Genomic DNA, 12,649 nt, shown 5'->3' on the forward strand with positions numbered 1-12,649 from the left:
TTGGCATGTTGTCGGATCTTGTGGGTTTTGGATACCATAAGTACCTCCCTCCACGGAGATCCCGCGCTATTTCACAGACAGACACAGGAGGTGTAGGAGTGTTCTTGGCAGTCTCCAGTGCCATTGCTCAGCGTCATTGCTCACACAGAAACAGGAGGGGTGGCAGTGTTCTTATCAGTCTCCAGTGACATTGCTCTGTGTCATTGCTAACACAGAAACTGAGGTGGCAGTGTTCTTGTCACTTTCTAGTCTCCAGTCACATTGCTGAGTGCCATTGCTAACACAGGAACAGGGATGGCAGTGTTTTTGTCACTTTCCAGTCTCCCGTCACATTACTCTGTGCCATTGCTCATACAGATAGTAAACATGAGGGGTAGCAGTGTTCTTGTCACTCTCCAGTCTCAGTGCCTATGCTCAGTGCCACTGCTCACACAAAAAAAGAATGGGTAGCAGTGCTCTTGTCAGTCTCCAGTGCCATAGCTCAGCGCCATGAATACGACAGCCACCTGCTGGCACCAGTCATGATGATACTAGTCCATCTACGTCATCTACTAAAGCCTATGCTCAAGAGCATAGTAGGTTTAAGTCAGGGAAACTGAAATCCAAAAAACAAGCTTTTACATTGGTAAAAAAAAAGAACACCTCTCTAATAAAGGGAAAGTTTACTGTAAAAAAAAAAACCCATAAAATTGCCATCATGCCATTCTTCCCAAATATTTACAAGTATACCATCATCAGCAAGCTCCCTTCACTCAGATCCCAACACCTGCAATCTACACTGTGATCATCCTCACCCTCATCAATGTGTACATCATCATCACACAATACTAATTCACCCCGCTGGAATCCACCATTACAGAAGTCCCTGTACTTTGATGTAATTGTCGGTAATGGCCTTCCTCGTGGAATTTGTAGTTCATTTTACGGAAGAAATATCGAAATACAGTAACCTTGGCGCTGAATAATTGTCACATATGGAAAGAGATGAACCCTGCAGCTATCATGGGATGGTGCTGACACCCCTAAAATATATATAAGATACAAAAAATGAAGACAGCGCTGGGATAATCTCAGACCAAGACATTTTACGGAAGAGCTGTCACGATTTTTGGGTAATTCTTTTAGAAAAGACAAAATGTCAAATTGTCGTGCTGACTCATCTGCATCACCACTGGGTGTCTTGGGAAGCTAAGTTTTTTTCTACCAGCAGTTGCCAGAGAAACTGAAGGAGGAGACATTGTTGTGTCATGTACCACTTGAGCTGTCAGCTTGCTGACTAGGAGCTCATTGCAACTCTTGAGATCTGAGTCAGTTGGAAAGAAAGAGAAGACATAGCTCTTAAACCTAGGTTCAAGCACAGTTGCCAAAATGTAGTGATCTGATTTTAAGATGTTGATAACTCTTGGATCCTGGCGAAGCGAATAAAATACTTAATCTACAAGTCCAACATAGTTAGCGGAATTGCTTTGTTTCATCTCCTCCTTTGAAATTCACTATCTGCTTTTTCAAAAGTCTAGTTAGGGGAATCACTTGAATCAAGCTAATAGTGTCTGAACTCACAACACAAGTGACTACTTTGAGTGGTTTCAGCACCTTGCGCAACATGGAAAGTATTCTTCACCGCGCTGGACTAAAGTACATTCCCGCTCAAATTCTATTCTACTTGCAGCTGCTGCAATCTCCTACATGCTGTTGCAGAATGCTGAAAATTACCCAAAATATTTCGGGACACAGACAGCATCTCCTGTAGGTCACTGTGAGTTTTTAAAAAGCTCTGTACCACAAAGTTGATTGTGTGAGAAAAATAGGGAATGTGATGGATTTTCCCCCGCTGTAATGCTTTAACAATATTGGTGGCATTATCAGAAGTCACATATTCTCAGGAGAATCCAAGCAGGATAAGCCACGTTGCAATGGCATCACTTAGTCTTTCAAACAGGCTGTCAGCGGTATGCCTTTCAGTGAAGCAGATGATATACAGAGTAGCCTGCCTCTGAAAGATCTGGCATTGTTTATTAGATTCTGCTACTGTTCCTGCTGCTGAAGGCGATTCACCAACTCAGTGGCTTGTCACAATCATAAAATCGTTTGTTTTTTCAGTTCCGCTTGTCCACATATTTGTGGTTAAGTGTACAGTGGGTAGAATGGCATTTTGTAGCCCGATAATTTTCTTTTTTTGTTACCTCCATGTACAGGTGAGGAATTGCTTGTGTAGTAGAACGGTGTCGAGATGGAATTTGGTAATGGGTACACAGGACCTCAATTAACTGTCTAAAACCTGCTGCATTAATGGTGAGTACTGGACGCAGATCTAATACAAGCATAGTCGCCATGGTATCTGTGATCTGCTGTGCGACTGGGTGACAGTTGTCATACTTGCTTCCTCTTGTAAATGATTATTTAACAGTCAATTGTTGTAAACTACTAGTAGTCTTCTTCTTGGTCTGCTTCTGGGATGAAGATCCACCCCCGGCAGCAGGAGTAGAAGCAGCGGGCCTAATGCTACAGGATTCTTCTGAGTAATCTTGGATAGGAGAGGAGTCATCTAGCCTTAGCTACTTGGATGCAGGACTAACTCCGATTACTATTGAGAATATTGATGATGAAGGTGATGGGGGTGTAGATTGCAGGTGCTGGGATCTAGCTGAGAGAAGGGAGGTGGCTGATGCTGGACTGCTTGTTGTTATTTTTTAGCATAAGTTTCTGATTTTCCCAAGAGCTTGCCATGGATTCTCTTCAAAAGGCATAACATGGATGAGGTTCCTAGATGGTTAAGTTCCTACCTCTACTGGTTTTACAAATGCTACAAATCGCTAGACAATTGTCAGGATTTGGGCAAAAATAATTCCACACATAAGAGGTGAATATTTTGGTCTTATGCCCAGGCATGACAATGTCTTTCTTCTTATTACTGGTAAGAACTGCTTCCACTGGTGCATGACTTGCCACTGTAGAGTTTATTAACAGCACTGTTAGCTTAGCTGTCTTAAGCCCATTGGTAGCTTGTTTTGTGGGCGCCCAAACTAACTAAGAACTTCAGCCACAAAACTGGCACTCCTTTGTGAAAGTGTGCATGTCCTTTTTAAGATCCAACATAAGGGTGGGTGGGAGGTCCCAAGCACATTTTCATCTTGCACCACCTTTATTTTCTGTCACTCCTGTGTGGCATCGTTTCCTGCATGTGCTATGTTCTGTCAATTAGATTGTAGCAGCTACAATAGGAATACAATTTGCCCTGCCACCAACTGAAGCAACAGATGGAAACAAGGTGGAATTCCACCCTTTCTATGCTTCAGAGGAAGAACAGTGAAAAGCCATCAGTCTTGGAGTTCATTGGTTTGTTAAACTGTACCTGCTACCTCTCCTGTTTCTGTGTGAGTTTGTTAAACCTTTTTGACATATTTCCCAAGGACAATTCCATCTTGCACTGTTTGACATTTTGGCCTTGGTCTATTAGCTTGTGTAACAGTCGACAATTCAGGTCTGAACAGTATTATTAGGTCACCAATTCACATGGTGGACAGTATGATTAGTGAGAGTATTCAAATGTGGACAGTATTATTATAAGGCTAGGGATATGGTTAAAGACAGGTCTAGGGACAGAGATAGGGACAGGGTTAGAGTTAGGGATAACACTGTCTATAATTGAATTGTCAACCTAATAAATACTGTATACATTGCAATTAATCTCCTAATAATACTGTCGATGTCATTATATTGTCGACTTTATAACCTTGTCTACTCTGCTACCCATCAATCATATTATGTCAATCTAATGTAAGGGTGGGTTGGAGGTCCAAAGGACAAGTCCATCTTGCACCACTTTTTTTTTCTGCCACTGCTGTGTGACAATGTTTCCTACATGCGCTATGAAGAGCCGTGTGTTTGTGCCATCGCTCTGTCGCTTAGTATCCAGCCAGCTCGCTGCAGTCTTTGGCCCGAAAGTGGATAAAAATAATATAGTGACATGTGAGGTGTTTAAAAGTGACTGGAAATTACTGTAAATTAGTGTTATTGAAGTTAATAATAATATAGGAACAACAAAAAAAGCCAAATTATGTGATTTTAGCATAGTTTAGCAATTTTCAAAAAAAAAGAGAGATCCAAAACCAAAACATGGGGGTCAGTGAACATCTCTAATAGAAATAGTTAATTTTACAATTCACTTTGAAAATGGTTCATGTAGTAACTGGTATGCACATTGTGTAGAAACACATTATTTAAAAAATATTTTTTAAAACCAGGTTTCATGTGGTTATCAGGTGAAAAAAAAATGCACATAAACTGCTTCGGTCAGTATATATTGAGTGCAATAATAAAGTTATAGCATTTTGCTTTTTTTTTCTAAAAAATAAATAAATGTTTTTTGTACAAGACCCAGAGCTTATGCCTCCTGCAAGATTTTCTCATCAAAACGTAGTACTAAGATGTCCATGTTAAGCTGTGGACATCTAAAAATTGACATTGTAGTGATGTGTTATTTTGTAGTTCATTGTGATCTCCATGGACTTTTAAGTTCTTGTGTCAACATAAAGTACTCTGGTGGGTGACTAGATCTCCATTGGTTTGTTTTTTGTTGTGCGGAAACAAGGAGTTAATTTGACACCACCATTGCTGCGTCTCTTTTCTCACAAAACATGGACTGTGATCAGGGTCGGACTGGCCTGCCGGGGAGCCAGGCTATCCCCTGGTAGGCCCCGACTCTGATCACTCCAATCTTCGTTGCTGGGGGGGGTGCGGACACTTTAAAAAAAAACAAAAAACCATACTCATGTAATCGCGGCGCCGGGGCCCCTCCTCCATCTGCACTGAATGTCGGGCGTGACGTCATCAGGCCTGACGTTCAGTGAAGAGCAGCGCAGAGAGGAGTCGCAAGAAGAAAGTCAACAGAAGAAGAGAAGAAGAGAGAAGAATGAAGCCAATAGAAATGGTAAGTGAAGGAACGGAAGCAAGGGAGGAGCAAAGACAGCATAGATAGCATAGCAGAGTGTGAAGAAGGGCAAAGGCAGCATGGCAGCGAGTGAAGGGGGGACAAAGCAGCATGGCAGAGTGTGAAGGGGTGCCAAAGCAGCATGGCAGAGTGTGAAGGGGTGCCAAAGCAGCATGGCAGAGTGTGAAGGGGGTCCAAAGCAGCATGGCAGCAGGGCCATCTTTTCCATTGGGCACGATGGGCAGGTGCCCAGTGGCCCCACAGGCAAGGGGGCCCCATAGACAGGCCTCTTAAGTGAAATAAATAATCCTGCAAAAAAAAAATCCTGCAAATCTCTCTCTCTCTCTCTATATATATATTTATATATATATATATATATATATATATATAGTTAGATGTAATTAGCCTTGTGCCTCAGCTAGGCAGGAGGATGGCGTTATCTGACCGCCACATTCCTGGCTTGAAGGGGCTCCCAGTTGGTCTGTGTTACAAATAGTGTGGAAATATTCCAATTATACAGTTCTTTGATAAATTACCTTTTAGCTTAGTTATATATTGTTTGAAACCCTATTTTAGATAATTCATTGCTCCTTGTGAGTAGAGCTTCCGTCTGACACTAGTAATATACTCTGTGATGAAGCTGTTATATGCTGTTTTTACAGCCAGGGAAGCAGTGTTCTAATTGGTGGGCTCAGTGCATTACATCCCCCCTGCTAGATTGGCCTCCCTGCTCAAAGAATGGTGCAGTATTTCAATGAATATTCGAAATGTATGGCAGGGGTGGAGACTGGTTTTTGATATAGACAAAGGGCCCGAGTGATTAAGTAGAGCAAAGCATCAAAAAGGAGTAAATGTTCTCCGGGACAAACCACGTTACAATGCAAGGGGTGCACATTAGTTTATTATTTTGCACATAAGTTAAATACTGGCTGCTTATTCATTTAACACACAAATACTTATATCTTTATTTTTACACTGACATTTAAAGATGATCTTGGACATGTCCTACCCCAACTATAAATCTGTCCCCACATTTTACAATTACCTCCCCCTCCAATGCAACATGTTTTTTTGCCCAGGTGCAGAGTTAAGCTGGGTACACACTACAGAAATTTCAACCAACTTTTTATGCCGATCGATTTTACATGCGATCGATGGGTCCATTGACTGCATACACACTAGCCTTGTTTAGGACAATAAAGGGAAGAGCGGACGTCCCTTTAGCGACTTTTTACAGCCATGTTGTCGTGAGCAATGACTGTAATTTCGTACTCACTGTTGTGGAATGGTCGGAAGTTTATACACACTACACAGCGGAAACGAGATTGGAACGAAAATATTAAACGGTACGACCAACCAAATGAGGCGACAATCGTCCATTTGAGCAGACTTTCGACCATCGTGTCACTGTACACACTGACCCGACTTTTAAACGAGCGGTCGTATGTCGGCTGATTGAGCCGATTATTGGACGAAAACTTTACTCCTTCTTTATGCTTTGCTCTTCTTAATGACTCAGGCCCAAAGAGTGCATGTTGCTGTATTGGTTTCTACATCCTTTATTACTGGGTGTTCCTGAGCTGGAAGTCAGGACTGGTGAGGGGTGTTGGCTCCTGCTGGACTAAGTGGAGTTTTTCTTATGTCCTCATGGACATAATTATGTGAATGTAAATGTGCTTCTTTATTTTGGAAAAATATACCTTGCAAGTAAAAAAACCCAAACCAATATAATAGAACAAAAACATCGCTGACCCTCAGAATCAAGTTGTTTTAAAGACATACAATGCAATGAAAATGATGTACCACAGAAGGAAATACCTACTTTATTCTAATTATTTAGGTAAATTCTGTTATACCATATGCGTGGTACATATGTAATTCAACAGCAGTCTAGTAGTCACAAAGGCGAAAAAAACTCTCAAAAGACCTTTTTTTTTTTGCAACAATCCAGAACATTTTTTTCTTTATTTATTCAATTTTTAATAAGTGTAAAACAAATCACCTCAACTTTGTGTGAACCAAACTGATCACACGTAAGGCTTATACAAACAGGAAATATTTAAAAAATGTATTTACTAAACAAGTGGTCATTTAACAGAAGATGTAGAATAACTTCACATCAATTAGTTGAAAAAATTCTCATAATAAAATAAGATAGCGGTTTTACCTTCAAAAAAATAAAATCTTATTCATATCTATCATCCTTATGATGCACCTGCATGTATTAATCCCTGGAGAATGCCAGCTAATATAAATTTGTAATCTTCTCAAAGTACTTAAAATAGCTACCAACACATTCAATATAAATAAATCTCCACATTCTATAACCATAGCCCCATAACATGGGTAAATCAGGACATTGTCATGTACACATATTACAACAGGAGGAAAATTAATGTTAAGGCACATACCTGTTCTAAAGTTGATTGGCCATAATGTATCTGTGTTATTTAACATTTAAAAGTAATAAAAATAAACTAATAAATGTTGGTACTATAGGTGCTTCATAATGATGCATTGAGTGTTACGTATGTTTTATATGGTAATTTGCAGTTAAATATAGATTAAGGTCTATCTTACGACCATAAAGAGCTTTACATAGCCAAAACAATAATGAGTTAAATACATTAAGGTAGTTTATCAGGGAAGTTGGCACAATTCTAATGTAATAACAGATTCTACTTGGATATAAGTCCAGGACCTTCTGGTCTGCTAAATTAGTTAACTCTGTGGTTTGATCTCCTTTCTGCCCACTCTTATTTATTTCCTGCTGACTGTGGAGCTTTTGGCTGATAATGTGCTTTTGTAGTTCTCCTTTCCTCTCAGTAGCCTTGATGGTTAAAGATGGCCTTACAAAACATGGCTTTGTGTTGTTAATAGTCTGTCCTGATGTTGCTATTTTATGTATAGCCTAGTCTTGCCTACTATGGGTACTATACGCTCACCATGTCCTTCATCTGTGGTCCTGCTCTGCTATTAACCCTGTTTTAATCTGGTTGTATCTAACACATGTATATTCACCTTTGCTTACTAGTCCTAGTACTGTCTCCTTTGCCTGTCCTACTGGAGATTCTGGTTCCTTATGCTAATAAATCCAGGTATCTTGTACCTAAAACCCCCCTTCTGAAGGAAAAAGTGGCTGTTACACACTATTGCTCTACACTACTCATTTGGGTGTCAGGCTATTACCCTCTCCGGTCCATATGTTGTCCTTTTGTATCTGCCTAGTGTATTAACCCTTTAGTGTCCTATCCCCTTATTTTTGATTGCTTTGACTGATTTTTGTAGCTTACCTGACTGTCTACTTTAGCTTCCTGACCTCAGCCATCTATTCTAGTTAAGCTTTTATATTTCTCAGTTCTTTAGCAAAATGGAGAAAAAAAAGAAAAGGATACTACTTGTGAGAGGCACACCTATCACGGTCAGTTAGATTCAATAGTTTTTATCACATGAGGGAAAATGAAGGAGCAAGGGGAGGTTTAATCATGACACCCAAATGGTAGATCAAAAAGAAAAAAACTCACTCATTTATAAAAATTTACTTTTATTCATATTTTAGATTCCAATTTTAGTTTTAATTAATATGTGAGATTAATAGGGGAAGCTGAGCAGATGGTCTTCTGAATCAATAGATCATTTGTCTCTTATGTGCATATCTCTGTATTAAAGATTATCGATTCAAATGTTAGTAGGATTACAAGCTATGGATCTTAGTGTGTAATATTTTGGTATGGAATAAGTACGCTCAGGAATAAATCAATAAGTCAATTCATCCGTCTCAGTTATTTATATATTTTACCTTCACTCATCGCATCGGATAAACCATATTAATGAATCTGCTATTTATTCCGCTCATAAAAGACATCTATTTAATTAAATACTATTAACGGATTTTCCCTATGATGAAGATAATGATGTTTTTCAAATGAATAACAATCGATTTATTCCCTGAATAGATTTATACCATACAAAGATATCTGGAGGAAGGAGTAATGGCACCCGTAACTCTCCTTTTCAGCAGGGTTTACAGGAATTCACTAAAGGGAGCCTGCAAAGGTCAAGTAGTTATCTGCTGACTGACGGCAAATTGTTCATGGAAAAAATAAAATGAACCTTGATTGGAAACAAATAGTTCTTGCAGTGCTCCAGGCAACACAATAAAAAAAACCAAAAAAAAAAAAAAACAACCCACTACCAAAGTTGTTTTCTTAGGATTGAAAAATGCAGGCTTCAACTTATACCAAGTATAGGGGGTTCTTTTATTCAGAACATTTTGGATTTGGTATTTGATACATTTCAGAGTACCAATCCTAAAACCTAATAAATTCATAAAATTGATATGTAAACATGGAATTGGGGGAACCACTTCTCTATCGACAATACTGATTAATAGCGGTGTAAACTGCAGGGGGGGAAACAATGGTGCTGAATTTAGACACTTCCTGGATACTTTATTTTTTTTATAAAAGTAGGTAAGAGATATATTAATACAGTATAGAAAAATCACAACATTAGGGCCAGTGGTAAATGGTAGAAGCTATTCCGCTGGCTCCTTCCCAGTTCTATATCAGTACATGCGATATATCATTTTAACAGTGCCCATGGTAGGACTGTAACATGGATACTTCTATTCCTGGGAGCTGACTCTTATCTGTTTCATAGACTACAGTTATGATCATTAGTCAATACCTGCCAACATTCCTGGGTAGAAAACTGGGACAACCCCCTCCATCAGTTAAAACCATTAAATATACCAATTGTATGGTACGAATCCAAGTATAGAGGAAGAAGGGTGGTTCAGGATGCTAGCTAATATAGTGATAGAGCCCTGAGTGGCCCGTGCTAAGATATACAAACTATTAAATTGGCTTGGATATATTCGGCATCTGTAAGTGGTACCCCTGATATTGATGCTCGCATTACAATTGTGCATCTGTTTATTTATTAATCTATGTTCATATGTGCTTGTCTAGTTTAATCTGGACCTGCTCTTTCTTTCCGCCTTATAGTATTTAGTACTATTATATACTTATACTAATATCTATACCCGCACTGATCTCATCCCAATGCTCTGAAAAACGGCTGATGCATGTAATGTGATGTTATGTTTTGTTTTTAATTTTGTTTGTTTGTTTTTGTACATTCATCTTTTATATGTACTAAAACTCAATAAAACAGTACTTGATTAAAAAAAAAAATATATACCAATTGTAACAAATCACATCCCCTTTTATATGGTGAGCTACATCCCTTAAAGTTTCTATTAAAAAAAAGAAAAAAAGCTGTTAACAGGTATTGGTTGCCATCTGTCTGCAGTGTTTACAATCTATACCCCATTCTAAGGCTAGGTACGCACTACAGAAGTGTTGAGATGTGTTATCTAGGACTATTTTACCAACAATTGATTAATAAAAAATAAAATAGTCCCAATCAGCATGCTAATTTACGTGTACACACTACACATTTTACACGATTTACCCTCAGATCTGTGCTCTTCATCTGTCATAACCATTTGTTGAAATGATAATGACTCTGTAAACTGTGTGGAGGATCCTGATTGTAAATGTATACACACAGCAGAATTGGAACGAAATTGTTCCATAGCCAACCGAGATATTCTGTTCAGTTTGAAACTCTCAATCAACAATTTCATATGCTTTGGAGCTATCATTGTTCATCGTTCCAGGGTACACACTACTGTGATATCAGGCCAATCAGTCGTTTATTGTCTAATTGGCCTGATAATCTGATGAAAACACTGTATTGTGTACCTAGCCTAAGTACGTGTAATGTCTTTCATTCACCTTTACAGAGTCCCAGGATTTTCCATGCATGTGTGGGCAATGCTACAAAAGCTAGACATTCTGGTTATAGATCCCATGATAAGTTTTTATTGTAAAAAAAACTCACTATTTTATAAAACTAACAAAAACAGTCAAAAACAGGTGGAAAGCGACATTATATTATTAGTTGTGAGTCTGGCATTCAGTACATGACCAATTACTGCTACCACTGACATCACCTACACTTGCTATCAGTGCTTCTGTATTGTGACTACAATTGTGTCCCTTATCAAATCACCACAATCCTCAAATCTCTGCACCAAATAAAGCAATATCAATGCATTTCATCAGTGTAAAAGTATTAACAAAATAATTTAACCCTGTCAAAACTTAATATAATAGTTTTTATTCCTTAAAAATTCCACTCATATACAAATATTATTAAAAATCAGAACCCACTCTAAATTGGAATACATTTCCTCAAGAAAAAAAATTGAATAATATATTTGGTCAAACCTTATTCTAGGTGTTTTGTAAAATAGTTTCTTAAATATAGAATATATTAATTACAGTAACAAATCTTGCATTTTTTTCTGTACAATGAATCTGCTCAGTAGTATAACAAGTGTACACATTCCTATGCATCTGGTGGCATCATTACATAAATTCCAGAGGATGAGAAAATATTGGCTGCAGTTTTACCCTTACAATAGGTGTTTTGTTTTTTTTTAGAACATATGGTACGTTAAATCAATTTTAACACAGGAAATAGATACCAAAGGGTAGATTCAATTAGCTGTGATGTTCCTCAGAACATCGCGGCTGCGCACTATTTCTGATACAACGGTAGAGATCTCCACTCATTTTTCAATGCACCTCTATGGAGCACAAGGGAAAATGAGCGGAGATTTCTGTCAAAATCTTTGCTGCGAAGTGACAGTTCGCGGCTAATTGAATTTTCCCCCTAAAAGTATTCCAAACAATATTTCATGAAACGTACCCCTTGGAAAGTGCCCCTTGATTTGCAAAACATTTCCTGCATGTGTGTCAAGACATCACGTATTTGATAACAGACATTTTACCTCTGTTGCCATTGTGTGTTCTTCTAACATTATTATACTGAGGAGGCATGTCACAAATGTCTGTTTCATTCTGTGGACAAGATGAAATGCAATTCATCATAAAGTAAATACATAACCTAGAGCCCAAGCTATAGAATGAACACAGGATTTACAAAGCCATTTGCTGCAGCTCATAAAATGGCTGCCTCCACTGTGGGTAAGTGACAGGTACACTTGTGTTTGAAAGCAGAGAGACCTCTGAGGGAGAACTGACTTCATCCAAAGTGAACATGTCATCCCCAGACAACACCACACTGGTATCTCTATATCAAGTAAGGACATGCTGCCTACTTTACTGGAATGTTCCGGAGACTCCAGAATGAAGGGGAACCTTCAGGACACCAGGCCTCCCTCCTGGATCCCACCCACTTTTCACCATTCAATGTAGTGAACTGCAGAATTGCACCGCAGCAGATGGGGCCACTGTTAATTAATCTCCTCACCATGCCACCTGGTTTTCAATGTTGACAACTATGAGTAGGGAATTATATAAGTATGAGTAGGGGATAAGGGAGTAGGAGATAGTTGGTTTGTTAAAAAGCAAAGAGAAACTTTTGTAATTCTAAACTACCACAATGACTGCTGAACTTTTCCCCTACCTATCATTTCCATTGCATGCAACTGACTGCAGGGCAGCGGTCAGATCCAGGGGAGGGCGATTGCCCACCCTAGCACACTGCTTCTTCCAGTGCGATGAGACAGTGCCTTGCTCCTACCCCCTTCCTCATTGACTTTCAGGTGTGACATTATCATTGTGTCCCAACGCTGTCAGTGAGGAGCTGTTCTGAGAGGAGCAGGTGACAGAGAATAAGACC

Source organism: Mixophyes fleayi, chromosome 2 (assembly GCF_038048845.1).
Source record: "Mixophyes fleayi isolate aMixFle1 chromosome 2, aMixFle1.hap1, whole genome shotgun sequence".
In the NCBI taxonomy this organism is placed as follows: domain Eukaryota; kingdom Metazoa; phylum Chordata; class Amphibia; order Anura; family Limnodynastidae; genus Mixophyes; species Mixophyes fleayi.